The sequence below is a fragment of the Otolemur garnettii genome, unplaced genomic scaffold, assembly GCF_000181295.1.
Source record: "Otolemur garnettii isolate 467f Iridium unplaced genomic scaffold, OtoGar3 scaffold00040, whole genome shotgun sequence".
NCBI classification, from domain to species: domain Eukaryota; kingdom Metazoa; phylum Chordata; class Mammalia; order Primates; family Galagidae; genus Otolemur; species Otolemur garnettii.
The window spans coordinates 8147766-8166068 of record NW_003852435.1 but is presented as its reverse complement, the minus strand read 5'-3'; the positions used below and the strand labels follow the sequence as shown (position 1 = coordinate 8166068).

At 37.5% G+C, this 18303-nt stretch overlaps 1 pseudogene; it reads right to left on the bottom strand.

Annotated features, from left to right (window-relative positions):
- Positions 1–16487: 16487 nt before the first annotated feature.
- LOC111725416 lies at positions 16488–16917 on the bottom strand (annotated as a pseudogene).
- Positions 16918–18303: the final 1386 nt, after the last annotated feature.

Genomic DNA, 18303 nt, shown 5'->3' with positions numbered 1-18303 from the left:
TTCTATGTATTTTGCCTAAATCTTACTAAAAGATAAATATCAATTCCTGACAAGCCACTTCTCTTTTCAAAAAGATTATAGTTAAGGAAGGATTTTCTACTTACTCTGGGGGGAAAGAATTGGAAAAACATAAGCAAAGAGACAGGACACAGGGCACCACACGGTAGCACTTAATTCAGCCTTACTTCAGGTTCTGCCCCTAAGAAATTCAAAGTGGCAAGGATGTCCATAAAACTAAATGCATATATTTTAAGGTGGTGTTTTAGAAACAAAATGTAAATTCTAGTCAATATCTGGAGTAACACACATTTATCGAGGCCCCATTACTCAGCCTGCAAGGAAAACTGCAGTACCTATAGTCCACAGACATGACTCACACGTAGAAAAGTCACACTCTGAAGTGTGTATCCCCCAATGGCACCACTCCCCATGGTAGTGACAGAAAATGAGTGCCCTTGGAGTGGGCAGTGTGCATCCTGCACAGCTGTCTGCTGTGACCGTGGACACAATGACATCAGAAAACAAAACTGCCTGTAGCAAACACAGTTTTTTCAAACCAAGCTAGTTCTATTTTCGAAATAGCTTGAACTAGATATTCCAAGCCTGCCGCACAAAACAAAAAGCAGACTCACTTAGTTCAAATCAGTGTAGGAACATTAAGCTTCTTTTAGAACTATCAATAATACTTACTTTAAAATTGGGTTTTCAGCTGGCTTTGATGAGCAAGGTCTATCCAGTTTAGTTTCTGTTCTTTTTAAAAAATATATTTCAAAAAATGTAGGGGATATAAGTGTTTTTTTGTTGTATGAGTAACTTGTATCAAGGCTTTCAGTTTACCTGCCCCAGAGTAGCATATGTTGCATTCCATCAGTAGATTTTCATTCTTCACTCCTACCCTCTTTCTTCCTTCATTCCCCTGTCAGTTGTTGCTCATTATGACCATACATTTAGCTCCAACTGGCAAGAGAGAACATGTGCTATGTTACTCCATTCCTAAGATACCTTGGATAATGGTCTCCAGTTCCATCCAAGTTGCTACAAAGATATTATTTCATGTCATACTTTTTCACAGCTGAGTAGTACTTCACGATATATATGTATACCACATTTTCTTCATCCACTCATCAGATAATAGGCACTTAGGCTGATCCATATCTTTTGCCATTGTGAATTGTGCTGCAATAAACATTCAAGTACAGACATCTTTCTTATAAAATGACTTCTTTTTTTCTGGTAGATACTCAGTAGTGGGATTGCTGGATCAAATAGTAGGTCTACTTTTAGTCCTTTGAGGAATCTCCATACTGCTTTCCATAGCAGCTGTAGAAGTTTACATTTCCACCAGCAGTACATAAGCATTCCCCTTTCACCACAACTCTGCCCACCTCTATTATGTTTTTGCTTTATAATAAAGGCAATTCTGACATGATTAAGCCAGTATCTCCCTGTTATTTTAATTTGAATTTCCCTGATAATTAGTGATGTGGAGCACTTTTTTTCATAACTTACTTGGCCATTTGTCTATCTTCTCTTCAGAAGAGCCTGTTCATGTCTTTTGTCTACTTTTTGGAGGGATTACTTGTATAATTCTTTCTCAATTGCGTTCTTTATAGATAGTAGCCCATGGTCATCTGTAAAGTTTGCAAATATTTTCTGTCATCCTGTAGTTTATCTATTTGCTATGTTAATTATTTCCTTTGCTGTACAAAAAGTTTTTAGTTTAAGTAAACCCCATTTATTTAATTTTGTTCTTGCTGCATTTGCTATTGGGTTTTACTCATAAATTATTTGCCTAAGCCAATATCTACAAGAGTTTTTCCTACATTTTTTTTGAGAATGTTTATGGCTTCAGGTATTACCTCTAAGTCTTTAATGCATCTTGAGTTAATTTTTGTATATGGTGACAGAGAGGGACCTTGCTTCATTATTCTACAATATGGCTACCAATTTTCCCCACCATCATTATTGAATAGGGCATCCTTTTCCTAGTGTGTATCTTTTTCACTGGAATTTTTTGTTGTTGTTGAGTGTATTTTTAACTATTTCAATTTTGTTGCCCATCATTATTATGTTCAGGATTTCTAATTCCTCCCTGTTTCAAGCTTGGTAGGTCACGTGTTTCTAAAAATCTAACCATATCCTCTACATTTGCTAGTTTCTGCGCACAGAATTTTTCATAGTAGTCACAGATGATATTTTATATTTCTGCGGTATCAGTTATAATGTCTCTTTTTTCAATTCTAATTGAGTTATTTGAATCATTTCTCTTCTATCTTTGGTTTATCTACCTAGAGTTCTACCAATTTTGTTCATCTTTTCAAAGAACCAAATTTTTGTTTCCGTGAGCCTTTGTAACTTTCTTTATCTCCATTGCATTTAGTTGTAGTCTGAGTTTTGTTATTTCTTTACTTTGTTTAGCTTTGTATTTGGTTTGCTCTTCTTTTTCTAGTTCCCTGAGGTGTGCCATTAGGCTGTTAATATGTGATCTTTGTTTCTTTGGTATAAGTATTTAAGGTGATGAACTTCTCTCTTACTACTGCTTTTACAGTATCCTATCAATTTTAGATATTTGTCATGATTGTCATTCAGTTCAAAAAACCATTGGAGTTCCATCTTAATTTTGTCATCAACCCAAGAATCATTCATCAGTGGATTATTTAATTTTCATGACTTTATATAGACTTGAGAGTTCCTTTTGAAGTTAATTTCTAGTTTTATTCCTCTGTAATCAGAGTAGACACATAAAATGACTTCAATTTTTCTGAATTTGCTAAAATTTCTTTTGGAAATTGTTCCCTATGCTAATGAGAAGAATGTATAGCGTATGGTGTGGGGTAGAATGTTCTGCAGATGTCTGTTAAGTCCATTTGTTCTTGAGTTCTAGTGCAGGGTGGGTTATCAAATGACAGCTGACAAGTAGTGTGAGCAGGATCCTTGGACAGAGTAGACCCATAGGGCAGGGTGCACATGGAGTATGGAGCAGCCCCATGGAGTGTGCTCAGGCATGAGGACAAGAGCAGTGGCAGTGCAGGGCATAGGGGTAGTACAGGGTGCACACAGGGTACAGCACCCAAGCCACTTGGGTATGACAACAGGGGTCTGTGGTAAATAATCCACCCTGATCCAAAGGCTGTGGCTGCACTGGCTTTTGTCCTGCTTGGAGCTGTTCAGGCAATGGTGGCAATGGCAGCAGTCCAGCTACCCTGGAAGTGGGGAGTGGGTACCAAGGGCTACAGGTATGTGCTCCACCCATGCAGTTGAGTGGGATTGCCCAGGATGCAGCAACAGGCACCGGGTCCATGGTCTCCTGCTCTGCTCAGTACCCCTGGCAGCAGCGATTGTGCATACCACCTGCCCACAGGGCACTTTGAAAAGGCTGCAATTCCATTCCCTTCCCACCTGGTAGGGGCAAGGGAGAGGCAGCAGTCACAGATCTGATTTCTGGGCAAAAGTAGTGTTCAGGGGCTGAGATGTTACAACGGCACCAGGCACAGTGTCCATGGCTCAAAAGTCAAGCATCCCTCTCCCTGGAGCAACCCAGCTGCACAGGCTCCAGTCAGGTCTGTGCATCGGTCTAGAGGTCTGCTGCAGTGTAGGGCCCCTGTCAGTCTGTTACAGTATCCTCACAGGAAGTACAGAGCCTTGGATTCTCTCCTTTCTTCCTTTCTTATGTGTGGGCACCTTCACTAAAAACCTCTGGTCCTGCTGAGCAGCTTATCCCACCTCTATCTTCTTCAGTCCCCCCCCCCCATAGATTTCCAGAGCTCTCACTCAGATGATCAGTCCACGGATGGATATCTATTCACTACTTTTTATTCTCTCCATGAACACAGCACTGTATAGGCTGCTTGTAGCCACCTCCCCCCCTTCCCATTTGGTTTCTGTTGACCCTTCATCTCTGCTTCATCCCCCACTTGTGCTTCATCTACCCCATCATCTGATATCTGAGCAGCCTGAGAGGGCGCAGGAGGTGGGGGGAGAGAAAAGAGACAAAAATTAAGTATTAAATTCATCATGTGGAGATGGTTGAGATAAAAAGTAAAAATGGCCTTTTGCATTTGTTATTTAATAGATGTCAATTTATTTGCTTTTTCTTTAAATACTTATATTTTAATGCATTTTCTCATCCTAGAGTACAGACTTAAGCAGGAAATAATAATACACAGTAAGCAACCTTCTGAAACAAATCAAATTCCAGGAGATTTCTTATAACTGACATGACACAGATTATTTCAGGGAACCCAAATCAAGGGTATTATAAGGAGGATGAGCAGTACAAGGTAAAGCGTGAAGTAAACACCTAAATGGAACTCACCAGAAATTCCTTGGGCCTGGTCTTTATTTTTCTCTCAACCCAGATACTTATCTTTCCAACCCCCAAACCTAACTTTTACCCTGAAAATTCCTCAGCCACTCTTTGTTCCTTGAACTTCACTGTTGCTTATCTTGCATGGTTTGTAGGATCTGTTTACATGATCATTCACCCCCAGGTGCCATAGGCCCCAGCTCAGTCCCTCCCCGGTTGGTCTTCTCATCTTGTGCATAACAGGCCCTCGGATTCAGAACACAGAATATGGTTGTTACCTGCTTTTTTCCCTCATGGTATTTTCCAAATAATGGCACCTAATTCCTGACAGAATTGCTGTACCCATTCAACAGGAGGCTTCTTTTTCCTCTAGACCATATTCAAGACTAATTTTTCACCCTCCACTGTGGCCAAAGTAACAGTGACAAAATAGGGAATTTCCTTGTTTGGGGAGCTCCCTGAAGAAGTTAGAATTGCTGAAACTGAAAAGATTTGAAAGCATTAAAATGTATTTCTCTATTTCTCACTTGGTTCAAATGGACTGAAAGAAAAAGAACATTTATTTCCATGAGTACTTCAAGTAAACCTTCAAATCCTCTGGTTTCTCTTAAGTTTTCACTTTTGTGTGCAAAAATGTACTGTCTTTCATCAATAAGCCTGTAAGGGCTTTAGAGCTCTGCAGTCCTTATAAGCAATCCTAAAATGATTTAATGCTGTTTTATGGGTTTTGTTCTTCACCTCTACAGCAATTCAGAATGGATTATAATGAATCCAGTTTTGTTTCTAGGCTTCTGATTGCTTCACAAAATATGCTTTTAAAAGAAATCAAAATTATTCAAATGCTCCAAAATTGTTTTTATATTTCTGTATAGGCCTTAAAGAAACCTCAGGGATCCATATCAGATAATTTCCTGGCAGCAAAGTAAAACCATCTCAGAGAAATAAAGTTTCACCTTCCTGTAAAGACCCATAAAAGTGAAAATTTCACAGTGTTCTTCTGTTATCTGAAATGTTAGCAATCTTTGATATTGGCAAATGCATTCTGATCCATAGGGCTTCATGTTCTAATTGAAACTATTCTAATGAAGAGATGTATCAGGTCAATATTAATTTTTAATTCAATTCAATAATCATTTACTGAGTAATTTCTACATTCAAATACTTTATTAAACATAAAAATAAAGAATGAAATATATAATCCTATTCCTTAAGAAATTTGAAATCTAGTGAAGAAAATAGGCATGTTGACATTATAATAATGTTTGTTATAATACAGACTGGGTTTTATAGAAAATATTTTACTGTTAATATTATGGGCACTATTCTATCAAAATAGAGACTTACAGTAGGACCAGAAGAAGGTTCTGAAAGATCCTCTGTTAATGCTGCAATTATAGCATTATGGGCAGATGTAAGAAGTGTGGATAATGGCAATGATGACCTGAGAACAGAGTGGGTAGATCAGCAGGACAAGTCACTGGTTATTTCACAATTGACATAGAAAACAAAGAATATGTTACAACTAGCTTAGTCATTCTGGTGCACAAAATCACATAAAAAGAACTATTCTTAGAACTGACTATGCTTAATCCTCATGCAACCACTAAGGATTTTCTGCTACACATAAAGCTCTTAATGCTGTTTACCTACTATTACATGAGTACATGATAAGGCTGCATGCTCTTCCTCTTTTGAGGCAAAAGCATAACTATGTGATTTGCCTTAGGAAGTGGTAGAAGACTTTAAAAGCTGGTAAGGAAATGGATTAGAGTTCCAGGAGAAAGGGAGGGGTGAGTATTAAAAGCAGAGGGATAGGAAGAACAAAGAGAAGTGAGACATGTCTGGATTAGTATAACTAATAGGATAATGGCAAGTGATGCATCACAGAGACAGCAGAAGTCTGTCATAAAGTAGATGTACAGGATGTCGAGGAATATGGTCTTTATTTTGATGGCAGGAGCAAGGAGGTAACAAGCAACAGGGCCTTAACTTCCAGCTTAACTAAACTTTAGACAGGTTTCTTCTTGATTCTAGGTTCTTGACCTCATTTTTTACATTTACTTTGGGAAACTTGCAATTATAAATTCTTTCTCTGTTCCTTGAGCTGTACGTCTTCTACAAATAGAAAAGTCTTTCTCAAGGACAGAGAGTAGTCCCTTTGGAATGTAATCACGGAGAAATCATTACCCTTCTCACCCAGTCTCTGTGATAGGGTAGAGTCTTAACTTCAATAAGCACCAATTATCAAACATGGACAGCCTGACCTGATTGCATTGACCAACTTCCTCCCAACAACCTCCACAGCTTTTTTACTAGTGCTCTTTTATATAACTATGAGTGCTAATATTCTCTCTCATCTTTTGTTTTAGCAGAGTTGAGTTCAATCCCTCTCCCCTGTTGCAATAGTCTTGAACAAAGTCTTCTTTACCCTTTGAACTTATCTAGAGTAATTTTTCCTTGACAGTAAGAATACAAATAAGGATACAATCCCATAACTCAGATGACAACTAGTACATTAACATGACCTGCTAAATGGATGGTGGGGAAGGGAAGTAAGTATCTGAAGTGGCCCCACCGGCCTTGGGATGAGGCTGTTCTTTGAAATAGAGAATAAAAAAGGAAAACTGCAAAGGCAGATTAACAGTGAAGCCAACAAAGTTCCACCTTCGAGGCCCCTGGCTTCCTCAGCCCTTACAAGGTCAAAGTAAGGACCTATTAAAATATTTGTATCATTATACTTTTTTTGTAACTTTGCAAAAGCAAGATATCTCAACTTTAACTAGTAAGAAAAGTTCCCAGTTTCTTTCCACTATAACTTCCCCTCTGGGACATTTTTTCCTGTGTCAGATTGTATTGATGTAAAGATTGTGGGACACTGATAAAAGGAAGCTGAGTTGGGGCTATGCTCTTTTTGGCAACATAGAAATACATGCTGGGACATTTCAATAAGTGAAAATTAACAGACTCCTGATTTGGATTTATATGAACTGTATCTGTACTCTCTTTGTTTATTCTAAAAAATACAGGTTAAAAATAAAGAATATGAAACAAAAGTGATAATGTTGACCAATGAAATCAATATTTTATATATATAATATTATTTTGCAATAAAAAACTCTAACAAAAAATAAATACATCATACCTAAAGAAAAATTTCTTTTTTTGAGATATAGTCATACTATGTCACCCTTGGTAGAGTGCTGTGGTATCACAGCTCACAGCAAGCTCAAACTCTTGGACTTAAGCAATTCTCTTGCCTCCCTAGTAGCTGGGACTACACAGCACATGGCTATTTGTTTTTTTGTTTGTTTGTTTGTTTTTTTGTAGTTGTCACTGTTGTTTAGCAGGCCTGGGCCGTGTTTGAAGCTGCCAGCCCTGGTATATGTGGCCAGAGCCCGAAGCACTGAGCTTCAGGTGCTGAGCCAAAGAAAAATTTCTTAAAAGAAAAAGATAGTGATATATAAATAGAAGAAGTAGGCTGTACTTCATAAACAAGTTAACATAAAAGAATAAATCATGTGAACACATTAGAAAAGGATTTAAATTTATGGCTAATTTGACATAACATACTGCTATTGACAAGGATAATACAAAACGCATTTTTAACAATAAAATGCAGATATTGACCAATCTTTCTCTAACAGCTAATGAGTGTAACCACTTGAAAAACATTTAAGATTGGTAACTGCAGGAAAAATCTTGAAGTGTTCTGAAACTTTACACTGTTCTGAATATATGAATGAGTTTGAAAGGGGTTTTACAGCATTTGTCAACAATCTTAAAAATTCTCATGACATTCCTGATAACAATTAGAAACCAACCAAAAGTGAAAAGACTGAACTATATACCTATTCTCTATTGAAAAATACACAACAAAATAATTGTCTTATAGAGAAAGAATCAAAGAATATACTATTAAAATATTATGGAGAAAAGCATTTAGTGGTCTATATGGTTAATTAATTAAAATATTGATTTTTCAGAATTGGGGATGTTTATGGGTATTTGTAATTTGTTAATATTACATTTCTTATTGTAAAGAAATATTCAGTTTTATACTTATGTGACAAAGCCTAGCTCTTCCTAAAAAAGTTTTCCTTTTTCAGAATTTCTCAGACTACAAATTGTCTTAATGAGATACATAGTGAGGATAGAATTCAAAACATACATACCTCCGACTTTATGTAAAAATGACATTCAGTAACTAGTATTAAGTTGCTTAACAAGTCACAGATATAGTCATTATTTATGGTCTCTTTTTAAAAAGCAGTTTCTCCAAAACCTCTTTAAGCATCTTGCTTTTCATAGTTTCATTTCACTTTCTGAATCCATAAGGAAGCAAGTTAAAGAAAATCCTCCTATACAATTTCCACTATTGGTTTAATGAATAACACTCATCACAAAATCTGTTGATCTAGCTAAGTGTCTCAATGTGCTCAACTATGCTGTATTTGTTCAGGTATAAAATACCATGCTTAGAACTTTAATAGAGGCAGAGTCACAAGGGGAAAGAGACTTGCCCTGTGTTGGAAAGAGCGTAGCTCCTGTCCCATGCTACCAACCACCAGGGACTGCAGCCCACTGGCTCCCTGGCAGCCCACAGTGGGCAACTCAGCTCTTGCCACCCGAGGCAGGGTGGCAACTCCCACCCAATTCCTGCAACCTGTAGCCAGCGACTCCTGCCTGGCTTCTGCAACCCATGGCCTGTGGCCAGCAACTCCCACCCGGCTCCTTCAACTCCATGCCAATGGCCAGCAACTCTGCGTTTCAGCTCCCCACCTAGCTCCTGAGACCTGCAGGCCTTGGCCAGGGACTTCTCCCTGTCTCTTGTGAACCCTGAGGTCCCCCAGGGTCAGCAACTCCACCCTCTGGCTTTCCACCAGACTTCTGTGGCCCCAAGGCCAGGGATCAGTGGCTCTGACCTCTAGTTACTGCCCAGTTCCAGTTACTGCTGGTGGCAATGCCCTCCAGCTCCACTCTGGCTCTTGAAGCCTGCACACAGCAGTACCCCAGACCTAAGGCATCAACCCTGACAGTGGCCACCTGTGACAGTGGTGGCAGCTCTACGGTCCCTCCCATTGGGGTCAAATTGGGCTGCCAGTGGACCCCCGCTGCCTAGATGCTAAAGACCTTTTGAACTCTCCCATCTGATGGGTGTTTGTGTCCACTGGGATAATTGGTTTGGAACTCTTGACTGGACTGATCACTTGGGGACCCATCAAGATTGTACCCTAGTTGTGCTGTTGTGGGAGTGTGGGATTCTCCCCTTCCAGTTGTTGCCTGTAGGGTGGTAGGTGGGTGCCTTAGTTGCTTACATGTTTCCACAGCTGACAATTCAGCCCAAAGTCACTGATTCACTAGGATTGGACAGAGACTAGCTGAATACCAGTCAGAGCCATCTAGCCCCACCACACCAAGCGGGTACCCAGAGTTTCAGGTAGTAGTTCTGAATGGGACCTTTGTAAAGCTCTAAGGGAAAAGCCACAATCACCAGCCTCAGTTCTTTGGTAAAGGGCTGGTTAATTTAAACTCCAGGAGCCCTCAATTCAATTTCACCTTGTCAGCTTCTCTAGCCAAACAGTGAAAAAGAATCATGGGGTGGAATCAGCAGAAAAACTCTAGCAACGTGAATAATCAGAGTTGATCAACTCCCCCAAGGAATGACAAAGACCCAACAGAAGATCCCATTCATAAACAAATGGCTGAGATAACAGAAATCAAATTTAGAATTTGGATTGCAAATAAGACTAACAGAATGGAGGTAAAGATGGAATTAGAAATTCAAGGAGCAATTCAAAAGTTGTCTCAAGAATTCAATGAATTCAAAGACAAAAATCACCAAAGATTTTGACACATTGAGGCAATAACTTGCAGCCCTCAATGATCTGAGAAATACAGTAGAATCCCCTAGTCCTCTAACAGAATGGAGTAGACAGAAGAAAGGATCTCTGACATTGAAGACAAAACTTTCGAATGCTCCCAAACACTCAAAGAGGAAGAGAAGTGGAGAGCAAAAACAGATCATTCCCTGAGAGAATTGTGGGACCACTTCAAAAAAGCAAACATTCACCTCATAGGAATCCCTAAAAGAGAAGAGGATAGTCTGAAAGGCCAAGATACTCTACTCTAAGAGATAATTGAAGAGAACTTCCCAAGCATGGCAAGAGAAACTGAAATTCAGATAGCAGACAGTTTCAGAACCCCAGCACAACTCAACCCAAATAAAGCATCTTCTAAACACACTGTAATTAACTTCACCAAAGTTAATATGAAGGAGTAAATCCTGCAAGCAGCCAGACATAAGAAAATCATAACCTACAAAGGGAAGAATATGAGATTGACTGCAGATCTTTCTGCTGAAACTTTTCATGCCAGAAGAGGATGGTCATCAACCTTCAATCTCCTAAAACAAAAAACTTTCAGCCCAGGATCCTGTATCCAGCTAAACTGAGCTTCATTTATGACAGAGAAGTTAAATACTTTAATGATATACACACATTGAAGAAATTTGTCATAACCAAACCAGCTCTTCAGGATATTCCCAGACCCATCCTCCATAAGGACAAGCACAATGCTCTACCACCAAAGTAAACTCACTCTGAAATTCTTGACCAAAACCCAATTTCCACAGTGGTGAAAAGATTCAAAATGTCCACTGGATTTTCGAAAAACTTGACACCCAAAATACTACCAGGCTTATTAATACTCTCAATTAATGTGAACAGCTTAAACTGTCCTCTTAAGAGGCACAGTTTGGCTGACTGGATACAAAACGTCAGGCCAGATAGCTTCTGCATACAAGAATCTCTTCTTACCTTAAAGGGTAAATATAGACTCAGGGTGAAGGGATGGGCATCTGTAATCCAGGAAAATGGAAATCAGAAAAAAAGCAGGGGTGGCAATTTTATTTGCAGATACACTAGGCTTTAAACCAACAAAAGTAAGACAATGATGGTTACTTAATATTTGTTAAGCAAAACAATATGATGAGATGTCAATTAGTAACATTTATGTGCCCAACCAGAATGCTCCTCAATTTATAAGGGAGACCCTAACAGACATGAGCACTCTAATATCTTCCAGAACCATAATAGCTGGAGATTTTAACACCCCTTTGGCAGTGTTGGATAGATCCTCCAGTAATAAACTAAAGAAATTTTGGACTTAAACTTCACCATACAACAATTGAATTTAACAGACATCTATAGAACATTTCATTCTAACAAAACTGAATACACATTCCTCTCATCATCCTGTGGAACATCCTCCAAAATTGGTCACATCTTAGGTCACAAGTCTAACCTCAGCAAATTTAAAAGTATAGAAATTATTCCTTGTATTTTCTTGGATCATCACACAATAAAAGTTGAACTCACCAATAACAGGTATCTGCATACTCATACAAAGACATGGAAACTAAATAACCTTATGCTAAAAGATAGCTGGGTCATAGATGAGATTAAGAAGGAAATTGTCAAATTTTTGGAACAAAGCAATAATGAAGATAAGAATTATCAGAACCTGTGGGATATTGCAAAGGCATTTCTCAGAGGGAAATTTATAGCATTGCAAGCCTTCCTCAAGAGAATGGAAAGAGAAGAAGTCAATAACTTAATGGGACATCTTAAGCAACTGGAAAAGGAAGAACACTCCAACTCTAAACCAAATAGAAGAAAAGAAATTATAAAAATTAGAGCAGAATTAAATGAAATTGAAGACAAAAGAATTATTCAAAAGATCAATGAATCCAAAAGTTGGTTTTTTGAAAAATTCAACAAAATTGATAAACCTTTGGCCAACCTAACCAAAAATAGAAAATTAAAGTCCTACTATCATCAATCAGAAATGACTAAGGCAAAATAACAACAGACACCTCAGAAATTTAAAAAAATCCTTAATGAATACTACAGAAAACTTTATTCTCAGAAATATGAAAATCTGAAAGAAATTGACCAATACTTGGAAGCATGCCAACTTTCTAGACTTAATCAGAAAGAATTTGTAATGCTGAACATACCTATATCAAGTACTGAAATAGAATCAACTGTACGAAATCTCCCAAAAAAAAAGAGTCCAGAACCAGATGGCTTCACATCAGAATTCTACCAAACCTTTAAAGAGGAACTAGTACCTATATTTACATAACCTTTTCCAAAACATAAAAAAAAAAGGAATACTTCCCAACACATTCTATGAAGCAAATATCACCCTGATCCTCAAACCAGGAAAAGACCCAACGAGAAAAGAAAACTATAGACCAATATCTTTAATGAATATAGATGCAAAAATATTCAATAAAATCCTAGGAAACAGAATACAGCAACACATCAAATGAATTATACACCATGACCAACTGGGTTTTATCCCATGGTCTCAAGTCTAGTTCAATATACAGAAATCTATAAATATAATACATCACATAAACAAACTAAAAGACATATAGACCATATGATTCTCTCAATAGATGCAGAAAAATCTTTTGACAATATCCAGCATTCTTTCATGATCTGAACACTTAAGAAAATAAGTATAGAAGGGACTTTTCTTAAACTGATAGAGGCCATCTACAGCAAACCCACAGCCAATAGCATATTGAATGGAGTAAAATTGAAAACATTTCCATTCAGATCAGGAACCAGGCGAGGTTGCCCATTGTCTCCAGTGCTTTTTAACATTGTAATGGAAGTCTTAGCCATTGCAATCAGCCAAGAGAAGGTGACCAAGGGTATGCAAATAGAGTGCAACCAAACTCTCATTCTTTGCAGATGTTACGATTGTATAACTGGAAAACCTCAGGTACACAACCACAAAACTCTTAAAATGATCAAGGAATACAGTAGCATCTCAGGACACAAAATCAATATTCACAAATCAGTAGCTTTTATATATACTAATAATAGTCAAGCTGAAAAACCAGTCAAGGACTCTATTCCCTTCTTATGCCAAGAAGATGAAATATTTGGTAGTTAACCTAACAAAGGACATGAAAAATCTCTATAAAGAGAACTATGAAACTCTAAGAAAAGAAATAGCTGAAGATGTTAACAAATGGAAAAACATACCATGCTCATGGCTAGGAAAAAATCAACATTGTTAAAATGTCCATATTACCCAAAGCAATTTATAAATGTAATGCAATTCCTATCAAAGCACCATCATCATACTTTAAAGATCTGGAAAAAATAGTACTTCATTGTATATGGAACCAGAAAAAATCTCAAATAGCCACGACATTACTCAGAAATAAAAATAAATCAGGAGGAATCACGCTACCAGACTTCAAACTATACTATAAATCTATAGTGACCAAAACAGCATGGTATTGGCACAAAAATAGAGAGTTAGATGTATGGAACAGAATTGAGAACCAAGAGATGAACACAGACACTTATCATTATTTGATCTTTGATAAGCACATCAAAAATATAAATTGGGGGAAAGATTCCCTAATTAACAAATGGTGCTGGGAGAATTGCTGGCAACTTGTAGAAGACTGAAACTGGACCCACACATTTCACCATTAACAAAAATTGACTCTCACTGGATAAAACATTTAAACTTAAGACATGAAACTATAAAGATTCTTGGAGAGAGTGCAGGAGAAACACTTGAAGAAATTGGCCTGGGAAAATACTTTATGAGAAGGACTCCCCCAGGGAGTTGAAGCAACACCAAAAATACATTACTGGGATCTGATCAAACTAAAAAGCTTCTGCACAGCCAAGAACACAGTAAGTAAAGTAAATAGACAGCCCTCAGAAGGGGAGAGGATATGCAGGTTATGCTTCTGACAAAGGTTTGATAACCAGAATCCACGGAGAACTCAAACTTATTAATAAGAAAAGAACAAATGATCCTATTTCATTGTGGGCAAGGGAGTTGAACAGAAGCTTCTCTGAAGATGACAGGCACATGGCCTAGAGACACATGGAAAAATGCTCATCATCTTTAATCATCAGAGAAATGCAAATCAAAACCACTTTGAGATATCATCTAACTCCTATAAGAGTGGCTCACATAACAAAATCCCCAAACTACAGATGTTGGAGTGGCTGTGGAGGAAAGGGAACACTTCTGCACTGCTGATGGGAGTGCAAGCTAATATATCCCTTTTGAAAAGAGGTATGGAGAATACTCAGGGATCTAAAAGCAGACCTGCCATTTGATTCTACTATTCCTCTATGAGGTGTGTATCCTAAAGATCAAAAATCACTTTATAACAAAGATATCTGCACCAGATTGTTCATTGCAGCTCAATTCATGATAGCCAAATCATAGAAGAAGCCCAAGTCCCATCGATCCATGAATGAATTAATAAATTGTGGTATATGTATATCATGGGATATTATGCAGCCTTAAAAAAGATGAAGATTTTACCTCTTTTATGTTTACATGGATGGAGCTGGACCATATCCTACTTAGTAAAGTATCTCAAGACTGGAAGAAAAAATATCCAATGTATTCAGTACTATTATGAAACCAATTTACAATCACTCACACTTTTATATGAAGAATAGATCACAACTATGGCCCAAGAGGAAGGAGGGAGGAGAGAGGGAATGGGAGGAGAGGGGGGAACGTCAGATCGAGAGAGGGTGAATGGTGGGATCACACCTATGGTGCCTAATGCAAGGGTACATGTTGGATCTATTAGTATAGAGTATAGATGTCTTAACACAATAATTAAGTAAATGAGATGAGATATATATTAACCAGTATGATGTAAGCATTCCTAATTCTATGTGAAATCAGCACATTGTACCCCATGAATGCATTAATGTATAAAAGAAATTTACATGTAACCAAAAACATTTGTACTCTGTAATATTTTGAAATAAAAAAAAGAAGAAAATAAATAAATAGATGTTGCTGACAACAATAAAAAAAAAATAAAAAATAAAATGCCATGCTTATAACTAACCTGTTTTTCCCTTTGATATTAGTAAGTGACATTCCAAACACAAGTGTCAAGAAGCCAGAGGCCACAGGATTCCCTGATGTCATTGGCTGCCCTCTGCCAACATCTAACTGGGGTGGATTGCCTTGACTTGTTTGCACCATGGAGCCATGATTATGGCATTGTGATAGCACTTCAGTGATTTATTAGACAGGGCTTTAAAGCAAAGTGTATTATTAACTACAATTAAACCAAAGAGGGACAAAGAATGGAAAGAAATTCTTAACTTGATTTAAAATTTAAAGTGTTCTAGAATGACACTGGGCTTTCACATTAGTTATATGATTTTAGTGTCTTAATTTCCTTGTTTATAAACTGGGGATTATAATATCTATGCCATTTGGGGAGGATTTTTTTCCCAGTTTATAGTATTTTATTTTTCAAACTGATAAATAGTTACATATCATGAAAAAGAAGGTGGGGGAGGTACCTATTGACAGACTAGTTTTGTGAAAATCTCACAAATAGACTTTGTTCATGCCTCTCAATTCTCTGTTCATTATTTTAATTCCAAGTTAGTACAACCTCTACAGAAAACAGTGTGATGATCCCTTAAAGAACTAAAAGTTGACCTACCTTTTGATCCAAAAATCGCACTACTGAGTATTTACCAAAGCAAAAGAAGTCATTTTATCAAAAATACACCTGAACTTGAATGTTTATTGCAGCACAAGTCACAATTGCAAAGATGTGGATTCAACATCTATACCACTAAATGCCCATCAATTCATGAGGGAATTAACAAAATGTAATATGTATATACCATGGAATATTACTCAGCCACAAAGAAAGATGACGTAATACCTTTTGCAACAATTTAGATGAACTGGAGACCATTTTCCTAAGTGAAGTACCCAAAGAATAGAAAAACAATGACCACATATACTCACTATTAAACTGGAACTAATTGATCAGAGCTCATGTGCACAGAGAAAAGTAAAACTCAACAGAAATCAACCAGGATGGAGGAGCGAGGAGGGGACAGGTGAAAACCTATCTAAAGGGTACAATGATCACTATTTGGTTGACAGGCACACTTGATTTGAGTATTATATAAGCAACCCATATAACCAAAAACATATGTACCCTCATGATATTTTTCATATGAAAAGACATTTTATTATTACCATTTTACTATATAACATATTGATGAAGATACCAGACCGTATTTTCTCAAGTGAGAAAATGAGGCATATTTCTCTAATTCCCTGGAGAACTTAAATATCATGTGTCCTTTGGAGGATTCAGTTTCTATGATGAGTGTGATACTGTCCACGAGGATACCAATGGTGCTTAGTAGTAACAAATATTTTGCTAAGCTCTACTATCATGAGTCCTTGCTCAAAGTGTTCACTTTTTTCCCTGCTAATTTGGTTGTCTGCACTTGATCATGTGTTTCTTCATTATTATGCACAGGATCTGGTAGAGGGGTAGGTTTTGTGTGTTCATATGGAATATCCACAGAAGGATGGTAGCATACTATTGTCCTGACATCAGATGGCACCGCAAGCTCTACTTTGCAATTATAGTCATGTGGTAGAGAAGAATAAGTAGATTTATCACAAACACAATATAAAGTTCCATTTTGGATTGGAAATAAACTTTTCAAGATAGCTCTATTTGATATCACCCATTTTATTGCTGCTACAGCCATGGTGTATAAAGATACTTATGAAAAAAGATGTTTAAAAGAAACACTGCTTTTGAAATCTGCTTCTAGGCACACCAGTTTTCATCGCTTGACAGTTCCTCACCGTGAGCCTGCCATCTTGTTTTGATCCTCATCTTATTTTTAAACAAAAAAAGAATCTCACACAAGTAACCTTTGAGTATTGGAACCTAATCAGAGCTTCAATGAACCTCTGACTTCCAGCCTATATTCATTTCCTTGATCTCTGAATCTTAAACCAAATGGGGTTCCTTTGCTATGGCAGAGACTGACTAACTGTTCATCAGATTCATCTTATCTTCTCCCTAGGCATATACAGCAGAACCTCCATAGTTGACCATCTCCCTGTATAGACCACTTCCTGGAGTGGACCTAATTTTCACGTACCACATGTCTGATTTATGCACCAGTACATAGGCCTAGTTCCTTCTCTTGACCACCTTGGTATATTGGCCAGTTTCTTACAGTCCCGTGGGTGGTCAACTCCCAGAGGTTCTGCTGTATTTAGATCACATTTCCTAGGAGATTTGGCAGTTAGGTATGACCATGCACCTGAGTTTTTAGTAAGTACATTTCTTCCAGGAATGGCCTTTGACAATTTTCCCGACACAATTCTCCATAGTTTTATAGCTGTTAAAAGCCTAAAAAATATAACTATAGTAAGCATAGAAGTCACTGCGGAGGAAAGCAAAGACATTGGAGAAAGGAGTCAGCTCCCTGAATTATTGCTTTGATCAGAGTTAGTACCAGTTCTGTAAGTAAGAAAGAAATAATTTGCTCTCAGGCTTGAGCCATGACGTAGGGGTTTATTTTTTAACGGCAGTTGACATAAAGAGATACCTCCTAAATTATATTAATAATGTGATTACTAGGAAAGAAATGAGATTGGGGCTTTGAAAATGCATTTTCTCTTCTTCTTATGTAGGGAAGATATGCCACAGAATTTTTGTGAAGATTAAAATAACCAATTTATATAAGGTACCTAGTATGTTGCTCCACTGATACTGCTTGATAAATTATATGTTATAGTCAATGCTGCTAGTAGCACTGCTTGATAAATCATATACATTACAGTTAGCATTTCCACTAAGTGAGAGCTACTGTGGAATATCTGACAATGTAACCCTCCACTCTTGGAGCTTATGTGTAACAGATCCACATAACAATTCAGCTCTCCTGTTGCTTTAAGCACAATCATGTGATTATTTTTTTCCGGGTTCCTATTTTTGAATTCTCTGCCCTAATATAAATTCTGAAAGTATTATCAGGGTGCCCCCCCATATAATATATCTATAATAAAAGTCTTTGAAATGAACAAATATTGTAGGTATGGTGTGAAAGGCATTAAAGACAATGGCTATCTGTATTAGG